At 43.4% G+C, this 23,151-nt stretch overlaps 1 protein-coding gene across 1 annotated transcript in view; it reads left to right on the top strand.

The window, feature by feature from the left end:
- The window catches only part of LOC132404944 (laminin subunit alpha-3-like), a 307,054-nt gene that overhangs the window by 217,719 nt on the left and 66,184 nt on the right, over positions 1-23,151 (top strand). The gene's annotated exons all lie outside the window — the stretch shown is intronic.

Below are 23,151 nucleotides of genomic sequence, written 5' to 3'. Positions count from 1 at the left end.
CATTTGCTAATTGAATGGTTTGCCTTCATAAGTTGTTTAAAAATTCTACTCTGCCTGATTCTTAACCATACAAAGAAGTTTTCTTCAACATTTGTAAGAGAGGAGCAGTTCATTCTTCTTGAATCCAACTTGCCACATTGTTGATAGTCATAGAGCAATACAACGTGTGTGCAGGCCCTTTGGCCCAACCGGTTTATGCCGACCGCAAGCTGACCCAGCTGGTCCCAATTTCCTACCTTCAGCCCATATCCATTAATGCTCTGTCCCTCTTTGTACCTGTCCTACTACTTCCTCTGGCACCTCATGAGATATAATCACCACCCTCTGTATGAAAAAACATGTTCCTCAGGTCCCTTTTAACTTCTCTGTCTCTGACTGCCATGACCTGGGGAAAGACTGCTACCATCCACCTTATCTGTGCCTCTTAAAATTTTAAACACTTCTGTAAGGTTGCCTCTCATTCTCAAAAGAATTAAGGCCTAGCCTGCCAACCTCTCCCTATAACTTACACCCTCTGGTCCTGACAACATCCTCAAACAATCTTTGCTGCACTGTTTCCAGTTTAACCACCTCTTTCCTATAACAGGATGACCAAAACGGTACACAGTACTCCCAATTCTATGAAGTGCCTGAGCAACACACACAAAACGCTGGAGGAATTCAGTAGGTCAGGCAACATCTCTGGAGGGAAATGAACAGTTGATAGCTTGGCCTGAAACTTTCACCATTCGTTTCTTTCCTTAGATGCTGTCTGACCGCTGAGTTCCTCCAGCGTTTTGTGTGGGTTGCTCAAGATTCCCAGCATCTGTGGAATCTTTTGTCCATCCAGAATTGTACCTTATTCTTTACTTCTGACTTGTAAAGTCAATGGATTTATAATGCCACAGATCTATCAGCAAATCGTAAAATATATAAACTGTCTCGAATAACCTTTGTTCCTGCTCTTGACATAATAAATCATTGGCTCGACATTTTTATTGTTGGTTGTGCACATGCAGGCTCAATCTGCCTATTACTGTCACTGTTTTAATAAATATAGACCTGGCATTTGTGGCATCTCCTGTGTCCCTCTGTGACTGTTTCATAGTTTACACGTTTATTGATGGTAGTACTCAAATCTCACGTGACTGATCTCAAATTTCTTAGACTATTTTTATTTGGTTTCAACTCTTCTGAGTGCACCTTAATGGGATAAGTTCCATCAGAATGCTTAGGGAGGAGGAGAGGGGAAACTTAGCAGCTGGTGACATCACATTGCAAATTATAGAGGTTGATGCATAGACTATGGAATCTGTGATGATATTGTGTACCCGTTCCAGAGTCCTAGCTGTTTTGTGGCAACAGTACCATGCAAGACATAAAATCTCTGTAAGTTACAAAAAGTAAATCTGTAAATAGTGCAGAGGAAGAATAGTGAGGTAATGTTATGGGGCTCATGGACCGTTTAGAAATGTGATGACAGAAGGGAAGAAGCTATTTCTAAAGAAATGAGAGTGGTACTACAGGCCCCTGTATCTCTCTAGTAGTAATGAGAACATGGCATGTCTAGACATGTGCATTGTGGATGAGTCTAGAACCCCTGTGTATTCTGGCTGAGTCTAGACCCTCTATGCATTCTGGCTGAGTCTAGAACCCCTATCTATTGGAGGCTCTGTACCAGGTTGTGCTCCAACCTGTCGGAATGCTCTCCACCATACATCAGTAGAGTCTATAGTGACATGTCTGCATTGCAGGGAGATTATACTATATCAAACTATAATACAAAGAGTAATTTACTCCACTATTTTAGTCTCTTTTTCTGTAGGTTTTTAAACTGTCAACATTCACTATTTCAAGTGGTTGGTCCCTTCTTCCATCCAAGGGGGAGATTCTTCTAGCTAACGAAGCAGAGAAAAAAGGTTTCAGCCTTAAAAGTTGTCTGTTTATTCTCCTCCATAGATGCTGCCTGACCTATTGAGTTCCTCCAGCATTTTGTACATGTTCCTCATGATTGGATACAGTTATATTTTTAATTGAAGCATGTTTAATTCTGAGAAATATTTCTTGAAATAAATTTATAAATTACAAATGATTTCCAAAACACAAGTATATTTCTTCTGAACTAGGGAGACATATGGACAAAGCAGTCCCTGTCACAGAGAGACAGCTCTGGAGAGTGATCCTTCATGAACCGATGCTGAGGAGTGGATCCTACGTATTGATTTCTGTAACTCTTTCCCATCTTTGCTGCCTTCTAATATTTCTGTCATTTGTTTCAACAAATTGGCATCACCTGTTTGGGATGTTTCTCAGATATGTTGATCTGGTCAGGTGGATGGAGTGTCTACTTGGGCAAATTTAGACTCTATTGTTTCTTTTGATTATTTCAAGAGGTGAGGATTAAATGAATTAACAACAAGCATCTTAAACTTTGGCCAGTTTCTGCTATAAAGCTGAGGTTAGCAATAAGCCTTGTAGGCCTGAAAGCAAGTGTCCATCACAAAGCTGGAACTGAGAGTTGGCGCACCAATCTCCTTTCAGCACCTTCTTTCTTTGGTGAAATGCAGCCTTGGTTAATCAAGTGTCCTGTGGTTAAATCAGATTAAATTGGTTTATTATTGTCACAGTACCAACATACAGTGAAAAGCTTTGTCAAAAGCTATGCCATCCTTGCAGATTATTTCATCACAATGAGGTAGTGCAAGGGGAATGTAACAACATTGCAGAATAAGGTGTTACAGTTATAGACAATAAAGTGTGAGATCATAAAGAGGTAGATTGTGAGGTAAATGTCCATCTTTTCATACTAGCAGACCATTCAATTGTGGCGTGCTGAGCTGTGTCTTGTGAACTCAGGAGAGCCTGTTCTGGGCAGCATTTCCCAATTGAATCACTGCTCACCAGCCATGCCAGTGAAGGGAAACGCCAGACTGACACAGACCCACAATGAACCAGATGTTAGCACATCTGTCCCTGCATGTCTCTCCCTGTGACCCCTTCTACAAGTGGATGAGAACCAAAATAAGGAAGGGGAAGAATGAGTGATTCAGTCATATATTATTAACATTTTTTTCTAATTGTTTTAATTATTTCCTAATCATAGAGCCAAAGAGTGATAAGGAAGCAGAAATTTGTCTATGTAGACCAAGGTTCCCATCTAAGCTGGTTTCGTTTCCTTGTGTTTGGCTTATATCCATCTAAACCTGTCCTATCCAAATAGCTTTTCAATCTTATTCTATCTGTCTCAGCTACTACCTCTTCCACCTATCCCCTCCCTGTTTCTTGCTTCATCCCCCCCCCCCACACACACCCATTTCCCCCTCCTCGCTCCCCCCTCCCACCTTACTGTTCTGGCTTGTGCCTCATTCCTTTCCAGTCCTGATGAAGGGTCTCGGCCCAAAATGTTGACTGTCTATTTCCTTCCATACAAACTGTCTGACTTGCTGGCTTCCTCCTGCATATTGTGTATGTTAGAGCCATTGTGTTGTTCAAGATTCAGATTCAGATTTACTTATCACATGTACTTTGAAACACACTATGAATGTTTCTAGCATCTGCAAAATCTCCTGTGTTTTCGATTAGGATATGGTATGTTCCTTTGTTTACTGTTATTTTGCAGTTGTTTAAGTCCCTGTAGAGGTTACATTTGGGGTACAGTTTTGGTCACCCTGTTATAGGAAAGACATGATTAAGCTGGAAAGAGTGCAGAAAAGATTTATGAGGATGTTACCAGCACTCAAGAGCCTAAGATACAGGGAGAAGTTGGCCAGACTGGGTTTTTATACCTTAGAGCGTAGGAAAATGAGGGGCAATATTACAGATTACAGTATTTAAAATTAGTGTTGGGTATTTGGAACGAGCTGCCAGGGGGAGTGGATGTTGCAGGTTCAATAGCATAATTTAAGAAGCTCTGGATAAGCATATGGAGAGGCAGGGTTGTTGGGATATGGGCCAAACACAGGAAATTGGGACTAGCTGGGTGGGCGATGCGGTTGGCATGGACTCGTTGAGCTAAAGGGTTTGAATCCATGCTGTATTACTCTATAACTTAATAATTACTATCTCTATTACTTTAAATTGAGTTCACCAACAATGTACAAAGTAGAGAAGAATTATACATTGAAAAGCAAAAACTGCAAATGCTGAAAATAGAACACAGAACATAAAACGTAGAACGTGGAACATAAAACAGCATAGCACAGGAACTGGCCCTTCAGCCCACTATATTTGTGCTGAATAAAACTAATCCCATCTGCCTGCTTGTTATCTTTCCCCCCCTCCCCCTCCATTCCCTGGATATTCATGTGTCCGTCTAAATACCTGTGAAATGCCACTATTACATCCACTTCCACCACCACCCCAGGCAACCCATTCCAGACACTGTATAAAAAAATACTTGCCCCACACATTTCCTTTAAAGTTTCCCCCTTTCATCTTACGTGCATGCAACCTAATACTTGTTCCTATCCTGGAAGGAAAACTGACTGTCCATCTTATCCACACATCTTGTAACTTTATAAACTTTTATCAAGACTCTGTCAGTCTCTGATGTTTCAGGGAGAACAAAGCTAGTTTTTCTGATTTCTCCATACAGCTCATACCACATAACCCAAGCAACTTTGTGTTGAATTTCTTCTGCCCCGCTCCAAAGCCATCACATCCTCTGGTAATGGGTTGACCAGAAATGCAAGCCTAACCAATGTTTGAAGCAGCAGCAACAGTGAAATAAAAGCAGGAAATGTTGGGAATTCCAACAGATCAGGCAGCATCTGTGGAAAACGAAACAGTTAATGTTTGGGATGTTGTAAAAGCTTTTATAGATATGTGAAAAGAAAAAGATTGGTCAAGACAAATGTAGGTCCCTTACAGTCAGAAACAGGGGAATTGATCATAGGGAACAAGGACATGGCAGACCAGTTGAATAACTTGGTTCTGTCTTCACTAAGGAAGACATAAATAATCTTCCAGAAATAGTAGGGGACCGAGGGTCTAGTGAGATGGAGGAACTGAGGGAAATACATGTTAGTAGGGAAGTGGTGTTGGGTAAATTGAAGGGATTAAAGGCAGATAAATCCCCAGGACCAGATGGTCTGCATTCCAGAGTGCTTAAGGAAGTAGCCCAAGAAATAGTGGATGCATTAGTGACAATTTTTCAAAACTCCTTAGATTCTGGATTAGTTCCTGACGATTGGAGGGTGGCTAATGTAACCCCACTTTTTAAAAAAGGAGGGAGAGAAAAACCAGGGAATTATAGACCGGTGAGTCTGACATCGGTGGTGGGGAAAATGCTGGAGTTGGTTATCGAAGATGTGATAACAACACATTTGGAAAGAGGTGAAATCATCGGACAAAGTGAGCATGGATTTGTGAAAGGAAAATCATGTCTGACGAATCTTATAGAATTTTTTGAGGATGTAACTAGTAGAGTGGATAGGGGAGAACCAATGGATGTGGTATATTTAGATTTTCAAAAGGCTTTTGACAAGGTCCCACACAGGAGGTTAGTGTGCAAACTTAAAGCACATGGTATTGGGGGTATGGTATTGATGTGGATAGAGAATCGGTTGGCAGACAGGAAGCAAAGAGTGGGAGTAAACAGGACCTTTTCAGAATGGCAGGCAGTGACTAGTGGGGTACCGCAAGGCTCAGTGCTGGGACCCCAGTTGTTTTCAATATATATTAATGATTTAGATGAGGGAATTAAATGCAGCATCTCCAAGTTTGCAGATGACATGAAGCTGGGTGGCGGTGTTAGCTGGGAGGAGGATGCTAAGAGGATGCAGGGCGACTTGGATAGGTTAGGTGAGTGGGCAAATTCATGGCAGATGCAATTTAATGTGGATAAATGTGAGGTTATCCACTTTGGTTGCAAGACCAGGAAAACAGATTATTATCTTAACGGCGGCCGATTAGGAAAAGGGGAGGTGCAACGAGACCTGGGTGTCATTGTACACCAGTCATTGAAGGTGGGCATGCAGGTACAGCAGGCGGTGAAAAAGGCAAATGGTATGTTGGCATTCATAGCAAGAGGATTTGAGTACAGGAGCAGGGAGGTTCTACTGCAGTTGTACAAGGCCTTGGTAAGACCGCACCTAGAGTATTGTGTGCAGTTTTGGTCCCCTAATCTGAGGAAAGACATTCCTTCCATAGAGGGAGTACAGAGAAGATTCACCAGATTGATTCCTGGGATGGCAGGACTTTCATATGAAGAAAGACTGGATCGACTAGGCTTATACTCACTGGAATTTAGAAGACTGAGGGGGGATCTTATTGAAACATATAAAATTCTAAAGGGATTGGACAGGCTAGATGCAGGAAGATTGTTTCCGATGTTGGGGAAGTCCAGAACGAGGGGTCACAGTTTAAGGATAAAGGGGAAGCCTTTTAGGACCGAGATGAGGAAAAACTTCTTCACACAGAGAGTGGTGAATCTGTGGAATTCTCTGCCACAGGAAATAGTTGAGGCCGGTTCATTGGCTATATTTAAGAGGAAGTTAGATATGGCCCTTGTGGCTAAAGGGATCAGGGGGTATGGAGAGAAAGCAGGTACAGGGTTCTGAGTTGGATGATCAGCCATGATCATACTGAATGGCGGTGCAGGCTCGAAGGGCCGAATGGCCTACTCCTGCACCTATTTTCTATGTTTCTATTACTTTAATCAGGACTAGAATGAATAGAATTCAGTGTTAATAATAACTGCAGATGCTGGAACTAACACATCAAAGAGCTGGAGGAGCTCAGCAGGTCAGACTGGGAGCAATGGCACCTTCTTTTCCTGGAAGAAATCCTCCACTAAGGCTCAAGTGCTGGGTGTTGATAGTTTTTGCCACTTCAGTCCAACACCATGAGATCTCTGACAACAATTTAACACAGACAGCTGTAGGAATGTAGGAGTTCCCACACTGAGAGGTGCAAAGTGAGAGTGTTCGAACAGTAGCCCAATTGTTTGACATTTTGGGAAGGTAAGTTGCAGACTGAAGATGTGAATCATTGGGTGTAAGCTCTGGGTTACACTTGAAGTGAGGAGCTGGCAAGTATATCGCTCTGAGGTCTCATTGTAAAATGGTTGTGGCACAGTAGGAGGCCATTCATCTCACTGAGTCTCTGCTGCCTCTGTCCTGTTCCTCTGCTATTTCCCCACATCTCTGCGAATTATTCTCTCTCCAGAGCCAGTCCAGTTCCCTTCTGAAAGCTTGTATTGGACCTATTTCCATTCTTCCCCCCCCCCCTCCAAGACAGTGAGTTGCAAAACATAACCTCATGCTCCCAATATTCCAGCTATGTCCAGGCCAGTGTTTTATACAAGGTCAATACAAGCTCCCTGTATCTGTACCTTGACAATTGTCCCCTTATCAGATTGTGTGACAGCACATTTGGGGTAATAGCACAGCTGGGAGAAGAGTAGCAGCAAATCTGGGGTTGAGGTAACAGCCCATCTGGGAAAGGCCATTCAGCCCACTGAGTCTGTGTTGGCTCGCAGGTCAATCCCAATTCACATTAATTTTTCCTGTAACCTATTTAAGTCAAAGTCAAATATAAATTGGTCTAATGTCATGTGAAAAATGTTACAGTGAAAAAACTTTTCTTGCATAGTGTTCATACAGGCCAATTCATTACAACAGTGCATTGAAGTAGTACAAAGGGAAAGAATAACAGAATGCAGAATAAAGGGTTACAGAGAAAGATCAGTGCCAGCAAACAAAATGATGTAAAGGCCATAATGAGGTATATTGTGAGGTCAGTAGTCCATCTTATACTAGGGAACTATTCATTCATTTTCTTACAAAGGGATAGAAGCTGTCCTTGAGCCTGAAGGTATGTAGTTTAAGGCTTTTGCATGTCTCCCCAATTCCTGACATATTCACAAGTATAGTGCAGTACTTGTAGCAGCAGCATCGCTGGCACATACCTGTAGGTACAGACACTACACAGGATATCAATTATGCAGTAATTGAACAAGACAATGAAGAAAAAACTGTGTAAAACAAGACATTGACCATAGCCTTTTACACAGCTATGTGTTAAGGAAATTCAGTCTGCTTATTCAGTGTCTGCTTCAACATTAGACATATCTCAGTTACAGAATTGTACAGCTGGACGTTCAGGCCCATGACTCTCAACAGCTCTCCGTGAGAACAAGCCAGTTACTTCCCCCATAGTCCTTGGTACTTTCCACCCCAGCTGTCCATCTTTTTGAAATTAATGACTGAATAAGCATTTCAGGATGTATATTGTATACATTTCTCTGACATTAAATGCACCTATTGAACTGCTTCTGTCACCTTTTCAGGCAGTGAATTCAAGATACCTGCTGTCTGAAAATGTTTTCAAGTCCGGTCGAATTTATTGTCACATGCACAAGTGTGATGAGGTACAGGCACAGTGTAAAACCTGCTTGCAGTAACACCATAAGCACAGAAGCAAGAACAACTCATAGTATATAAATTATATGTAAATAAACTATATAGGACTGTGAAGAGAGAGAAACAAGGACTGTAAAAACAGGATATTAGTGCAAAGGAAAGGCACAATCAGAGACAAGTTCATGGTCGTGCAAGTGGTGATCTGTAGTGTTCCATGCAGAGGTAATGATTAGGATTGTGCAGGTCAGTTCAAGAATGCAGAGGTTGATGGGGAGTAGCTGTTCCTGAACCTAGTGGTGTGGGACTTCAGATGTCTGCACTTCCAACCTAACAATATATGTGAAAAAATCGTATGACCTGGATGGTGGGGATCCTTGTTGACAGATATGACCTTCCTGAGGTGGTGCCTCTTGTAGATGCTGTCTTTGATGGGAAGGATGTGCCTGTTATGGACCGGGTTATCTCTGCAACCTTGTGCATTTCTGTGTTGCCCCTAGATTCATTCACCTGCACTGTACAGCAGACAACTAACCTAGCAAACCGCACATTTCAGGATGTGGAAGGAAACCAGAGCACTTGGGGAAACGAATGTGGATACAGGAAGAGTGTGCAAACTCTAGACAGGCAGTGCCAGACTCAGGATTGAGCCTGGGTCTGTGGAATTGAGAGCTGTGCCACAACTTCTGTTACGATATTCCTTGAGGTCAAGAAAATGTATCCAAATATTGATGCTGTGACAGGCAATCTTAGAGGCTCTGGGGAACAGAAGACGACCAAACATCCTGCAAAGCCTGCTCCATTGAATTAGATCACAGCTGAACCATTATCGCAGGTCATGTGCCTGCGCAGTCCCTGAATCCTCAATTTACTTAGCATCCAGAAAAATCTACCAGCCTTGGGTTTGAATGTTCTCGATACAGGGGCAAAAGAGGAAGACTTCCAAAGATTCGCAACTGAAAGAGAGTGATTGAGGAGATGGTGAAAATGACTGGACATTTATGTAGATACTAAAGTAGCCCCATTGTCTGAGGAGAGGAATTATACCGTATGGAAATGAGCCCTTCAGCCCATCTTGTCCATACTGACGAAAGTACCTTCCTGAGTTGGTCCCGTTTGCAGACATAAGAGGCTGCAGTTGCTGGAATCTGGAGTAGCACACAAAACCCTGGGGGAACTCAGCAGGTCAGGCAGCATCCATGGACAGAAATTTCATGTCTAGACCCTTCCTCACAGGTTGTCCCATCTGGCTCACATCCCTCTCAACTTTTCCTATCCAAGTACCTATCCAAATGTCTTTTAATTACTGTAATTGTAACCACTTACTCAGGCAGCTTGTTACAATACTCATTAACAGCTGTGTTAAAAGGCTCCCTTTAAATCTTCCCCCACACACCTTAAACCTATGCCCTCCAGTTTTAGACTTTCCTACTGTGGGAAAAAGTCTGTGACCATCCACTTTATCTGAGCCCTCATAATTTTATGAGCTTCTGTAAGGTCACCCCTCAGGCTTCTGCACTCAGTAAAACCATTGCAGCCTGTTCAGTTTCTCGCATCCAGTCCTGGCAACCTCAGTGTGAATCTTTTCTACACCCTCTCTAACTTAACGACATCCTTCCTACCGCTGGATGATGAGGACTGCACACAAGGAGAGAGAAACTGAATTAGCTTCTCAGTTTAAATATATTCCAGTTCTGACTAAGGAATTTCACCCTGAAGCACCAACTCCACATATGCTGCTCGACCTACTAAGTGTTTCCAGCATTTTCTACCTTTGTACTGTCAGAGACTGTTGTTATTAAGAAGATTATTCCTCCTTCAGTAACCTTATGGTAAGAGCTCTTTCGAGTTTGGGCCCTTTTAGCCTGCTTTGGAGTTTAAAGGAAGTTCTGTTTTGTGGAGCAGTATAATAGTTGCTCCTGTTAATTATTCACCTTTGGACCTGTTGCCCACCCCATGTTACTGATTACCATGCGAACATCGTTCCTCCCAACTGGTTTAATGTGGTTACAAAACACACGATAACAAATGCTTTTCCAAATTCCTTCATTGGAATTTTGACCTCAGAAAACAAATAGAAAGTTGTGCTTGAACTGCAAGGGCTGCTGGAACAGCCCTCAAAACCTCCTCTCTGCAGGCTGTGGCAGAGTCATTTGAAAATCTAGAATTGCTCATTACAGGAATGTCTGGATGTATCAACCATAAATTGGCTAATGTCCTGCCCTGGAGCCACAACATTTTTTTTTAAAGTGCCTTTGTCTCTAGTTAGTTTTAGTAACCCAGCTTTACTTGGACAACCGCCCTCTTTAAAACTTGCGTAAACATTGAGGGAAGGAGGACTGGAATCTGAGACACAGGAGCTGGCTTGTACCGCAGCTACCTTCACCGCTGGATGTTGAGTTGCCACACTGTCCACCCCTGGGTCTGGAGGTTGTTGTTTCAAGCCACACTCAGTCATAGCACAGAAACAGTCCTTTCAGCCCATCATGTCCATGCTGACCTTCTTATCCCTCTACATTAATCTCATTTGCTCCTGTTAGGACTGTATGCCTATGTCCTTTGTCTGTTGTTTAAGGGTCTATCTAAATATCTCTGAAACATAGTGATTGTATCTGAATCCACCACTGCATGCCAGAGTTCCAAACTTCAGCCAATCTCTAGAGGCTAGCTGGAAAGTGATAGGTGAAGCCAGGTGGGTGGGAAAGGTCAAGGGCTGGAGAAGAGGGAATCTGATAGGAGAGGAGAGTGAACCATAGAACAAGGGGAAGGAGGAGAGGACCTAGGGGGATGTAATAGGCAGGTGAGAAGAGGTATAAGTTCAGTGGGGAATAGAAGAAGTGAGGTGGTGGGAATTCTGTTTATTGGAAAGAGAAATCAATATTCGTGCCATCAAGTTGGCGGCTACCCAGACAAAATATCAGGTGTTGCTTCTTCACCCTGAGGATGGCCTCATCTTGGCACAAGAGAAGGCCTTGGACCGACATGTCGGAATGGGAATCGGAATTAAAATGTTTGGCCACCAGTAGTCCCTCTTGTGGTAGATGGTGGGGAGGCCAATTTGCCAAAAGCTTTATTTATGACCATATCTTGGCGTGTGCCCTAGTGGGCAAGGCATCAGACTAGTAACCTGAAGGTCACTGGTTCGAGCCTCAGCTGAGGCAGTGTGTTTGTGTCCTTGAGCAAGGCACTTAACAACACATTGCTCTGCGACGTCACCAGTGCCAAGCTGTATGGGTCCTAGTGCCCTTCCCTTGGACAACATCGGTGGCATGGAGAGGGGAAGGCCTGCAGCTTGGGCAACTGCCAGTCTCCCATACAACCCTGCCCAGGCCTGCGCCCTGGAAACTCCTTGCACTTGTCTGTTTTAAATCCTATCTGCCATTTTCAACCCATTTTGTCTTACCCCCATCAACTTTCCTGGTAACATTTTCAAAAAACTGTATAAGATTGGTCAGATATGACCTACCATGCAAAAGCCATGTTGGCTGTCCCTGTCTATTGGAATACTTATATATCCGGTCCTTCCCATGACTTGCCCACCATAGTCTGGAAGAAGCTGCAAATGGATGCCCTTCTTGCAGGTGTGCTTATCAGGGCCACTGGAGATCTCCCTGCCTTCCCACATACGGCAAGAGGAGCATTTTACTATATTCCCTGGCATTCCCACTGGTCTAACTGTGCAATAAGAAAGAAAGAAAAAAGTGAACAAAAATCTCTCTTGAATGAAAAAGCTCTCTGAGCCAACCCTGAAGTTCCCACTCAAACATTGGGCCACTCATACAATGGCTGCTCTGCTTAAACCTAACTTTGTCTTGGACCAGGCCAGTTACCTAATTGTGTATGCCACAGTTCTCCTCGGGAACTGTGGCATATAGACTGTCCCAACTGTCCCTGCTTATGGGACAAATGAAGCTGTTACTAGGCCTTTGACAAGGTCCTTCATTGGAGTTTGGTCAAGAGAGTTCTGTCATTTGGCATTCAGGATGAGGTCATAAAGCGGATTTGTCATTGACTTTGCGGGAGAAGCCAGAAAGTGGTTGTGGTAGATGGTTGCCTCTGTGAATGAAGGACTATGGCTAGTGGTGTGTCACAGGGATTGAAAGAGTGTTGCCAGGACTTGAGGAACTGAGTTATAGGGAAAGGTTGAATAGGTTAGAACTTTATTCCCTAGAGCATAGAAGCATGAAGGCATATTTGATAGAGGTATACCAAATATGAGGGACATAGATAGCTTAAATGAAAGTAGGCTTTTTCCCACTGAGGTTGGGTGAGACTAGAACTAAAGGTAATGGGTTAAGGGTGAAAAGTGGAATGTTTTAGGGGGTACATGAGGGAGAATTTCTTTAGTCAGAGGGTGGTGAGAATGTGGAGCAAGCAGCCAGCAGAAATGACTGATGCAGGTTCAATTTTAATACTTAAGAGAAATTTGGATAGGTACATGGATGGGGAGGAGTATGGAGTACTATGGTGCAGATACAGTTCTATGGGACTAGACATAGAAATAGTTTGGTACAGACTAAACAGGCTGAAGGGCCTGTTTCTGTGTTCTGGTACTCTATCCGGAGAGAAAAGAATCAGGTCGAGGAGTATCTGCAGGGGAGAAGATATTATTGACATTCTGGGGCGAAACCTTGCATCAGGACCGAGGGTGGGGAAGGGAGAGGAGATGGTTGGTACAAAGAGCAAAGGGGGAGGAGTAAGACAGAGACAGGTAGGTGATTGGTGGACTGAAGATTAGTGAAGGCTGACAGACAGAGTTGATGTAGGTGTGGAGTTAGGAAGCAGAGGCAGGTAGGTGAGAGATGGAGGCAAGGCTGAAGGTAAAGACAGTCGGAGGGCTATGATCGAAGTCCAATTTCTAAAGAAGTTGATAACAAGAAGCATAAGGGAGAAGTGTATGGCAGATGCCAGAACCAGATAAGGGAGGGTGAGGAGACCTTCATTGAACTGTTAGATGGAACCAGGAACAGGAGGGGGACCAAGATGGGTGCTGGAGATGGGAAAGTGAACACAAATGGGTGGACTAGAGGAGGATTGGGGAAGCAGGGGAGAGAAACACTGGAGGAGGGGATTAACTAACATGGGGAAACTCCATGTCCATGCCGTTGGGTTGCAGACCACCCAGCTGGAATACAAGATGATGTTCCTTCAGTCTGTCCCAAGTCAGAGAAGAAGGGGTCAATTTTGGTTTTCCATTACAGCCCAGCTTAGTTTCCTCATAGCTTCAGTCACAGCTTGCACGTAATCAACATGATTCAAGGCGTGACTAAGTATCCAATCTCTGACCGACTTTCTTCCAATAACTGAAAACCTGTAAACTGTAAATGTTGGAAATCCAAAATAAAAATAGGGAACACTGGGAGTACTCATCAAATCAGGAGGAGAAAGAATCAGAATTGATATTTTTGGTTGGACTGCTATTTGTCCATCTTTCTGTATCTCACAGGCAATTCAACTCTTCATAAACCATTCAGACTCAATAGGCTTTAGAAATATGGCACTTCAGGGCAAGGCATTGTGATGTCAGTATGTATCACCACGTGTGACTGCCTGGGAGGGGATTGTGTGTGTGTAAACAGGAAGACCTCTGGTGGATGTTGGCAGGCAGAGTGGGAGAGGCAGTGTGGGTCAGCCCCACCCTGGGGCTTTCTGTATAAGTGGAGAAGCTGTGAGGACTTGTCATAGTACAAAAACAGCGTAATTACACTGAGGGTGCTATATGGAATGAACTGCCAGATGAAATAGCTAGGGCAGGTCCCAACATTTAAAAGACACTTGGACAGTTACATGGATAGAAAAGTTTTAGCGGGCCAAACATGGGCAAATGGGGCATCTTAGCATGGACCAGTTGGGCTGAGGGGCTTGTTTCCCTACTGTACAACGCTATAGCTCTACTTAAAGCCAGGACGGGCATAGATAGCGTGAATGTATTAAGTCTTTGCCCAGAGAATTTGAGGGCATAGCTTGAAGTGAGAGAGGAATGATTTAATAGGAACTTGAGGGACAGCTTTTTTATACGAAGGGTGGTATCTGTGTGGGATCAACTGCCAAAGAAAGTGGTTGAAGCAGATACAAAAATAACTTTTAAAAATCAGATGTTAGGTACATGGATTGGAAGGTTTAGGTTATGGGCCAAACACTAGCAAATGGATGAGATGTCCTGACTGGGCTGAAGAACGTGCTTCTGTGCTGTCTGCTTCCACCCAGTATTCTCATTTTCCCTTGTTCATTCCTCACTCAGCTGGATCTAATTCTAAACACTGGTTTTACAGCTCACTCTTTTCTAATGAATTCTGCAGGCCTAGAAGGAAGATGCAGTAAATGGGAAGGATTCATTTCATATACATTGGTTTCAAAACCAAGGGGGACCTGGGGGATGTTAACGTGGTAGTAAGTGAATGCTATTACAGTGCCAGTGTCCTGGGTTCAATTCCACTGCCTTCTGTAAGAAGTCTGTATCTTCTCCTCATGACCAAGTTTCATGCCGGCAGGTAGGAGGCTACCCAGGTGGCAGATAAGCATGAACATCCAACTCACAGACCTCCATTGATACCCCTGCCCCCCCCCCCCTTACCCCCATCCCTATCTATTATTTCAGTCTGGTTCTCTTCCTCTCTCTTTTCCCCCCCCCCCACTATAATCTCCCCCCAGCCCTACCTTTCTTTCTCTTTTATTTCCCATAATTCTCCACCTTCCCCCTAGCCCATTTCCATCAACCTATCACTTTCTAGCTCTCTACTTTATCTCTCCCCCCAGTTCTTATCCCCCCTTGACCATCCAATGTTACTTCACTCCTGATGAAGGGTTTCGGCCCGAAATGTCGTCACTACCTCCTCCCATAGATGCTGTCTGGCCTGCTGAGTTCTGCCAGCATTTTGTGTTTCTAATTCTGCTCCTATGTCTTGTGGTCTAAATCTGGTTGTTGTATCTGCCTCAACCACTTCCTCCCGCAGCTCACTCATTTTATTTAAAATATTTTATTATTTCATAAATATACAGCATGATAACAAGCCCATCTGGCCCAATGAGTGCAGGCTGCCCAATTACACTCATGTGACCAATTAACCTACTAACCTGCACATCTTTGAAATGTGGGAGGAAACCAGAGCACCCGGAGGAAACTCGGTCATGAGGAGAAGATACAGACTTCTTACAGATGGCAGTGGAATTGAACCCAGGTCACTGGCACTGTAATAGCATTCACTTACTACCACGTTAACATCCCCCAGGTCCCCCTTGGTTTTGAAACCTATGTATATGAAATGAATCCTTCCCATTCACTGCATCTTCCCTCTAGGCCTGCAGAATTCATTAGAAAAGAGTGAGCTGTAAAACCAGTGTTTAGAATTAGATCCAGCTGAGTGAGGAATGAACAAGGGAAAATGAGAATACTGGGTGGAAGCAGACAGCACAGAAGCACGTTCTTCAGCCCAGTCAGGACATCTCATCCATTTGCTAGTGTTTGGCCCATAACCTAAACCTTCCAATCCATGTACCTAACATCTGACTAAATTAGACTAACATCTAAATTAGACCGCTTGGCTCATCGAGTCTGCACAACTATTTTGTCATGGTGATTTATTATCCTTCTCAACTCCATTCTCATGCCTTCTCCCGTAACCTTTGAAGCCCTGACTAATCACGAACCCATCAACCTCTGCTTTAAATATACCCAGTGACTTGGCCTCCACAGCCATCCGTGGCAATTATTTCCACAGAATCATCCACTCTGGCTAAAGAAATTCCTTATCATCCTTGTTTGAAATGGACTCCCCTCTATTCTAAATCTGTCCTCATCCACTATAGGAAACATCTTTTCCATGTCCTCTCTATCTAGGCCTTTAAATGTCCAATAGGCTGTAATGATATTGCCCCTTGTTCTTTCATTTTTTTAAACTTCCATGAGTACACACTCAGAGCTATCAAATGTTGCTCATATGTTAAACCTTTCGTTCCCAGAATCATTCTCATGAACCTCCTCTGGACCCTCTCCAAAGCCAGCACATCTTTTCTTAGATATGGGGCCCAAAACTGCTCACAATACTGACCAATGCCTTAAAAAGCCCTTGCATAACATCCTTGCTCTTATATTCTAGTGTCCTCTCGAACTGAAAGCTAACATTGCATTTGCGTTCCTTACCACTGCCTCAACCTGCAAATTAACCTTTAGGGATTTCTGCATAAAGACTCCCATGTCCCTTTCTACTTCTGATTTTTGAAAATGTTATCCCCATTTAGAAAATAAACTACACCTTTCTACCTTCTAACAAAGTGCATGTCCATACATTTCCCTACATTATATTTCTTGCCACTTTGCCCATTCTCCCAATCTGTCTAAGTCCTTCTGCAGACTCCCTGCTTCCTCAACACAACCTGGCCCTCCACCTATCTTTGTATCATCCTCAAACTTGGCCACAAATCATCAATTCCATCATCTGAATCATTGACATATAACGTGAAAAGAAGCGGTCCCAAAATCAACCCTTGCAGAACACCACTTGACACCAGAATAGGACTCCTTTATTCCCGCTCTTTGCCTCCTGTCAGTCAGCCAATCTTCTATCCATGCTATCTTTCCCATAGTACCATGGTTTCCCATCTTGTTAAGCAGCCTCATGTGCGGCACCTTATCAAAGGCCTGCTAAAAATCTAAGTAAGCAACAGCCACTGACTTTCCTTTGTCTATACTGCCTATTAGATCTTCAAAGAATGCAAACAGATTTGTCAGGTAAGACTTTCCCTTAAGGAAACAATGCCAACTTTGGCCTACATTATCATGTGCCTCCAAATGCACCAAAATTTCAACTTTAAAACTGGACTCCAACTACCGAAGCCAGGTTAACCGGCCAATAATTTACTTTCTTCTGCCTCCCTCCCTTCTTAAAGAAGTGACATTTGCAACTTTCCTGTCTTCCAGTACCATTCCAAATCTAGTGATTCTTGAAAGATCATTTCTAGTGCCTCCACAATCTCTTCAGCCACCTCTTTCAGAACCCTGGGGTGTAGTTCATCTGGTCCAAATGAATTACCCACCTTCAGACCTTTCAATTTCCTAAGAACTTTCTCTTTAGTAATAGCAAATACGCTCATTTCTACTGTCTGACACTCCTGAATTTCTAGCATACTGCTAGTATCTTCCACAGTGAAGATTCATGCAAAATACTTACTAAGTTCATCTGCTGTTTCTTTTTTCCCCATTACAATCCTTCCAGCACAATTTTCCAGTGGTCCAATTTCCACTCTTGCTTCTCTTTTACACTTTATATATCTTGAAAAAAACTTCTGGTATCCTCTTCCCACTAATTTTTGCTCTATCATATAACCTCTTTGGCTTTTATGTCTTTAACTTCCCCTTACAGCTATGGCCACCCCATCCTCCTTTCAGAATACTTCATCTTTGGGATATATCTTTCCTGCACCTTCTGAATTTCCCACCCTCTCCAAACGCCAGCCATTGCTGTTCTGCAGCCTGTGTATAACTTCCGTCTGAGTCTTTTTACCCTTGCAGTTTCTTAACTCTACCCACAATGATTCTACATCTTCTAATCCTATGTCACCTCTTTCTAAGGATTTGATTGCATTTTTTAACAACCCCCTCTGATTAACTGCCTGTCCTTTCTATACAAGGTAGTTTCTTGGATGTTTAGCTCTTGACCATTATCTTCTTTCAGCCACGTCTCAGTGATGCTCACATCGTACTTGGCAATCTCTAACTGCATTACATGATCGCCTTCCTTATTCCATATACTGCATGCATTCAAATATAATACTTCCAGTCCTGTATTCATCAACCTTTTAGATTTTGCCCCGTGTTACACTTCACCACATCCCATTGACTGTAATTTTGCCCTTTAATCTGCCTGTCTCATTGCACACTGCATTGACTTTTATACCAACTGCCCCATCCTCAGCCTCATCACTCTGGTTCCCATCCCCCTGCCAACTTACTTTAAACCCTTCCCAACAGCTCTATCAAACCTGCCTGCAAGGATATTGGTCCCTGTCTGGTTTGGGTTTAACCCATCCTTCTCGTACAGGTCATACCTTTCACAGAAACAAGCCCAATAATCTAGAAATCTGAAACACTGCTCCCTGCGTCACTTGTTCATCTGTATTATTGCCCTATTCCTGCCCTGACTAGCACGTGGGGTGCAGAGTAATCCAGAGATTACTACCTTGGAGGTTCTGCTGTTCAACCTCTTCCTTAACTGCGCAAGACCGCTTCTCCCTTTCTTCCTATATCTTTGGTGCCAATGAACACCAGAACTTCTGACTGCTTGACAGGTTGGACAGGCAAATGGAGAGGAAAGGTTTAGAGGAATATGGGTCAAATGCTGAAGAATGGGACTAGCTTGAATGTGGTGCCTTGGTTGGCATGGATCTGACACCAATTTACTGCCCTCTACTGTGCCTGTTGTCTATTATTTATTGTAATGCCTGCACTATTTTGTGCACTTTATGCAGTCCTGGGTAGGTCTGTAGTCTAGTGTCGTTTTTTGTGTTGTTTTATGTAGTTCAGTGTAGTTTTTGTATTGTTTCATGTAGCACCGTGGTCTCGTTTTTTCTGTGTACTGCACCAGCAGTTATGGTCAAAGTGACTTGACTTGACTTGAATAGCATGTTTCCATGCTAAACGACTCTCCGACTCCATAACCTTTGTGTGGTCAAGAGAAGAGACCTATCCTGTACTGGACCAGTGAGATTGGGTGAGGGGTTGGGACAAGGTGGGCACAAGTTAGCTGGGATCCACTAGAATTACAGAACCAACATGAAGGGCTGAATGGTCTTGTCCTTCCGAGGAAAGGAAAGTAAGGTTGGGAAAATCATAGCAAGACAAATCATGAAGTCGTAGGGTCGTTCAGCCCAGTTTGTCCTTGCCAACTGTGTTGCCCAGCGAGCATTACCATCTGCTTGTAATTGGCCCATTGCCCACTAAACCTCTCTTATCTATGTACTTATCTAGAAGGTTTTTAAACATTGCTCATGTGTCTGCCTCAATCACTATTTCTGGCAGCTTATTCCAAATATGCACCACCTTTTGCATGAAGAAGCTGTCCCTGATATCACTTTTAAATCTCTGAATTCTGATCTTGCACTAATGCTGTTGTTTTCTGCTCTCCTTGCCAGGGAAAAGACAAAGTGCTTTCACCCTGTCTCTGCCCTTCATGATCTCTGGCAAGTCACCCCACAATCTCATGCATTCCAGGAAATAAAGTCCTAGTCTACACAACTTTTCCTTGTACATCAGACTCCCAGGTCCAGGCAACCTTCTCATCAAACTTTTCTGCACTCTTTCTAGTTTAATGACATCTTACCTCTAATAGGGTGACCAAAACTCTAAACTCACCATAAAAAGAGAACCTAAAAGGCTCGTATTAACAAATGTGGGTTTGTTTAGCTGTTTTTCTGAAACTTTCATTCACATTGATAATATTTGGAAGTAAGTGCTTGTGGCTGAGTTTATATCTTTCATTGTTTGTGTTGCTATGTTGATAACCGTGCTGGGGAGAATAAATGTTCCAAGGGCAAAGTAAGTGTTTCAGCTCTCTGATATAATAGGAAGTGACTGAACGATTGTCTAGACAAGTCCAAGTCCAGACGTGGGAAAGGTGTGTGACTGCCACACCTTCTAACTAGTATCAACTAGACCCTGAATGCGTCGACTGATTTGTCAGGGCTGGATCAGCGGTTATAGCTGCTACAAACGTGAGTCAGAGAGGCTGCGTTTGAAGGTGGAGTTAAGACACCTGAGGTTGAATCAGCCTGATTTCACAGATCAGCTATAAAAGAATCGTTTGGCAGTGAGCTCCCCAATTTAAAGTGTTCGTCTGCCAGACTCGTGTGCTGCAGGATGCTTGCGTGTGAGGTGTCGATGAAATGGCTCGGGCTCTTGGCTGTCTTGCTGTCGATTGTTGGACCATGTTTCGGAGGCATGAGGGCAATGGAAACACCAAAGAATATACCACGAACTCCAGGGAATTTAATCCTGAATAATACCAGAAGTAGAATCAATTGCAGACAGGTAACATTCTGACCTGACCTTGTTAAACATTAAGTGTGAAGTTGAGCCATTTTATAGCTTAAAGGAACCTTCAGCCTCAGATGTAGAAGCTCTTCCCAACTGAACAAGAAAAAAGTGAAAGTGTGTCCCCAAGATGTTCAATGCGATCTGATTGAGGGCTTAAGTTGCTTCATTGATATTTTTTAAGTATTGTGCTCTTGAAACTGTGTTGATATTTTCTCTGGAGTATTGAATAGAGGGAGGGAGGGGTGAAGTATTACAGTTTGTTTTTGGACGACCGAGATTTACTTGGCAGAGAGTTGCAGTGGTTTGCAGCACGCTATTTAAGTTTGAGGAGGGATAGTGGCCGGACTGTGGGAGAAAGGCAGATGAGTTGTGTTATGCTTAAGGGCAGGTGACCTTTCATGCTGTTAGACCATGTGATTTAGATTTCTCTACAATAAATTAGCAAATTGGTTTATTATTGTCACGTGCTGGGGTACAATGAAATACTTTGTTTTGTATGCCGTCCACACGGATCACTTCATCACATCAGTGCTTTGAGGTAGTACAGGGGAAAACAACAGAAGGCAGAATAAAATGTCTTACTTACACAGAAAGTGCAGTGCAGGCAGATAATAAAGTACAAGGGCCATAACGAGGTAATTGTAAGGTCAAGATTCCATCTTATTGTACTGGGGAATCATTCAATAGTATTAAAACAGCAGGGTAGAAGCTGTCCTTGAGCCTGGTGGAATGGGATTCAGGCTTTTGTATCTTCGGCCCAGTGGGGAAGGGGAGAAGAGAGAATATCTGGGGTGGAGTGAGGTTTTGATTATATTGGCTGCTTTATAGAGGCAGTGAGAAATGTAGACTACTCGTGTATGAGAGACTGATTTGTTTGGAGGCTACATGGTGAAGTTTAACTTCCATAATTGTAATCAGGCTTGCTTACCCTGTAGCTGTACCCATCAGTTCTCCAACCCTCCTTCTCTCTTATCAGATTTTGCACATCAACAAAGTTCCTGCCTTGGTCACTGAACAAATTCCCCAGTCTCTTGGTCTCCTGCAGAGAGGTTTCACCAGATGCCTGCGTATGGAACATAGAACAGTACAACAGACCATTAGGCCCCTTGTGATCTCAGCTTTTTTTTTGCATTTGATCTTCTACAACTTAAAAGAACAAGGAACAGTGTTAATATGGTACTGTTCCCAACCTTGGAACATCTCACTGCAACTTCCAGCTAAGCTCCACATTCCCACCTCTTCATGTTCCCACTTCTCCCTGTGGGAGTGAACTCCACATTCTCACTTCTTCCTGTGTGATGAGCTTACTCCTAAATTCCCAGTGAGATTTGTTAGGAATTATTTGCTAACTATGACCTCATGGATCTGGTCTGGTCCACACTCGATCCCTCCAGCTAAGCTCTCATCTTTGCTCTTCTACTTCTAGTGAAATAGTCCCAAGGTAGTCAGTCTTTCCCAATGGATATAACCTTCGCAGTCACTTCTAAAGCTTTGTACTGCTATCTTATACATCTCTGTGCTGAATAAGAGACCAGATTGTGGTCACGTTTCACTTGGTGTTTACATACTGTGACTTGTACACAGAAATAAACACCTGCAGTTGCTGCGTATCTGAGATTAAAGCAGAGAATGCTGAGATACTCAGCAGATCAGGCAGCATCCATGGGGAGGGCGGCAGAGTTTGCACTTCAAGTCTGAGACACTCCATCTGCATAGATCCAAAGAAAGGTCTTTGCCTAAAACATTTTCTGGGGTGGGGCATGGTAGTTAGCACGATTCTATTACAGTACCAGCAACAAGGATTCAATTCTGCCGCACTCTGTAAGGAGTTTGTATGTTCTCCCTGTGACCATGTGGGTTTCCCCCATGTCCTCTGGTTTCCTCCCAGAACCGTTTCTGCTGTTGGGAGAAGGGCAAAGGTGGGTTACTGGCGCCTTAAAACCAGTCGCTTCGGGCAGATGGAGCTCATCAGTTGTGGTTGGCAACTCATCTAGAAGAAGGAAAACTCTGATCTCAAACCTCTGCTGCTTTGCGGCTGTACCCACTCGTGGGGAAGACTTTGGGAGTAAACACCCCCAACCCCTGAGGAAATATCTGGAGCTGGAGTCCTTAAGGCAGTGTTATGTTGAGTTCAACAGAATTCCTGTGATGCTGCTGGTGCCAAACTGTATTGGTCTCTGCCGTTTCTTTGGATTCATCAGCTGCATGGACAACAGCTTCCTCTCCATATCTTACTGCGCTGGCTTGTGTATCAACTTTGATGTCGTCAGCTAGGATGCAATATCCATAGTTGACCCCAATCAGTGGAGCTGGCCCACCTAATCTGACTGTAGGAAATATCTCATTAATCTGGAAGGGGTACAGAAAAGATTTTCAGAAGTGTTTCTAGGACTGGAGGGCATAAGTTATGAGGAGAGACAGGAAAGGCTGGGACTACGTTCCCTGTGGTGAAGGAGGCTGAGGGGGCACTGATAAAGGTTTATAACATTATGAGGTGGATGGTCAGAGTCTTTTTCCCAGGGTAGGCAAGTCCAAAACTAGAGGGCACAGGATTAAGGTGAGAGGAGAAAGATTTAAAAGTAACCAGAGGAGTAACTTTTTCACACTGAGGATGGTGGGTACATGGAACAAGCCGCCAGAGGAAATGGTAGAGGCAAGGACCATTATGATGTTGAAAAAACATTTAGATAGGTAAATGGAGAGGATAGATTCAGAGGGATATGGCTAAACATGGAAGTGGGACTAGCTCAAATAGACAACTTGAGTCTGCCTGGACAAAGTTGG

This window comes from Hypanus sabinus, chromosome 1 (genome assembly GCF_030144855.1).
Source record: "Hypanus sabinus isolate sHypSab1 chromosome 1, sHypSab1.hap1, whole genome shotgun sequence".
Taxonomy (NCBI): Eukaryota; Metazoa; Chordata; class Chondrichthyes; order Myliobatiformes; family Dasyatidae; genus Hypanus; species Hypanus sabinus.
The sequence above is the reverse complement of the archived record's forward strand: the minus strand, read 5'-3'. Positions and strand labels throughout refer to the sequence as shown.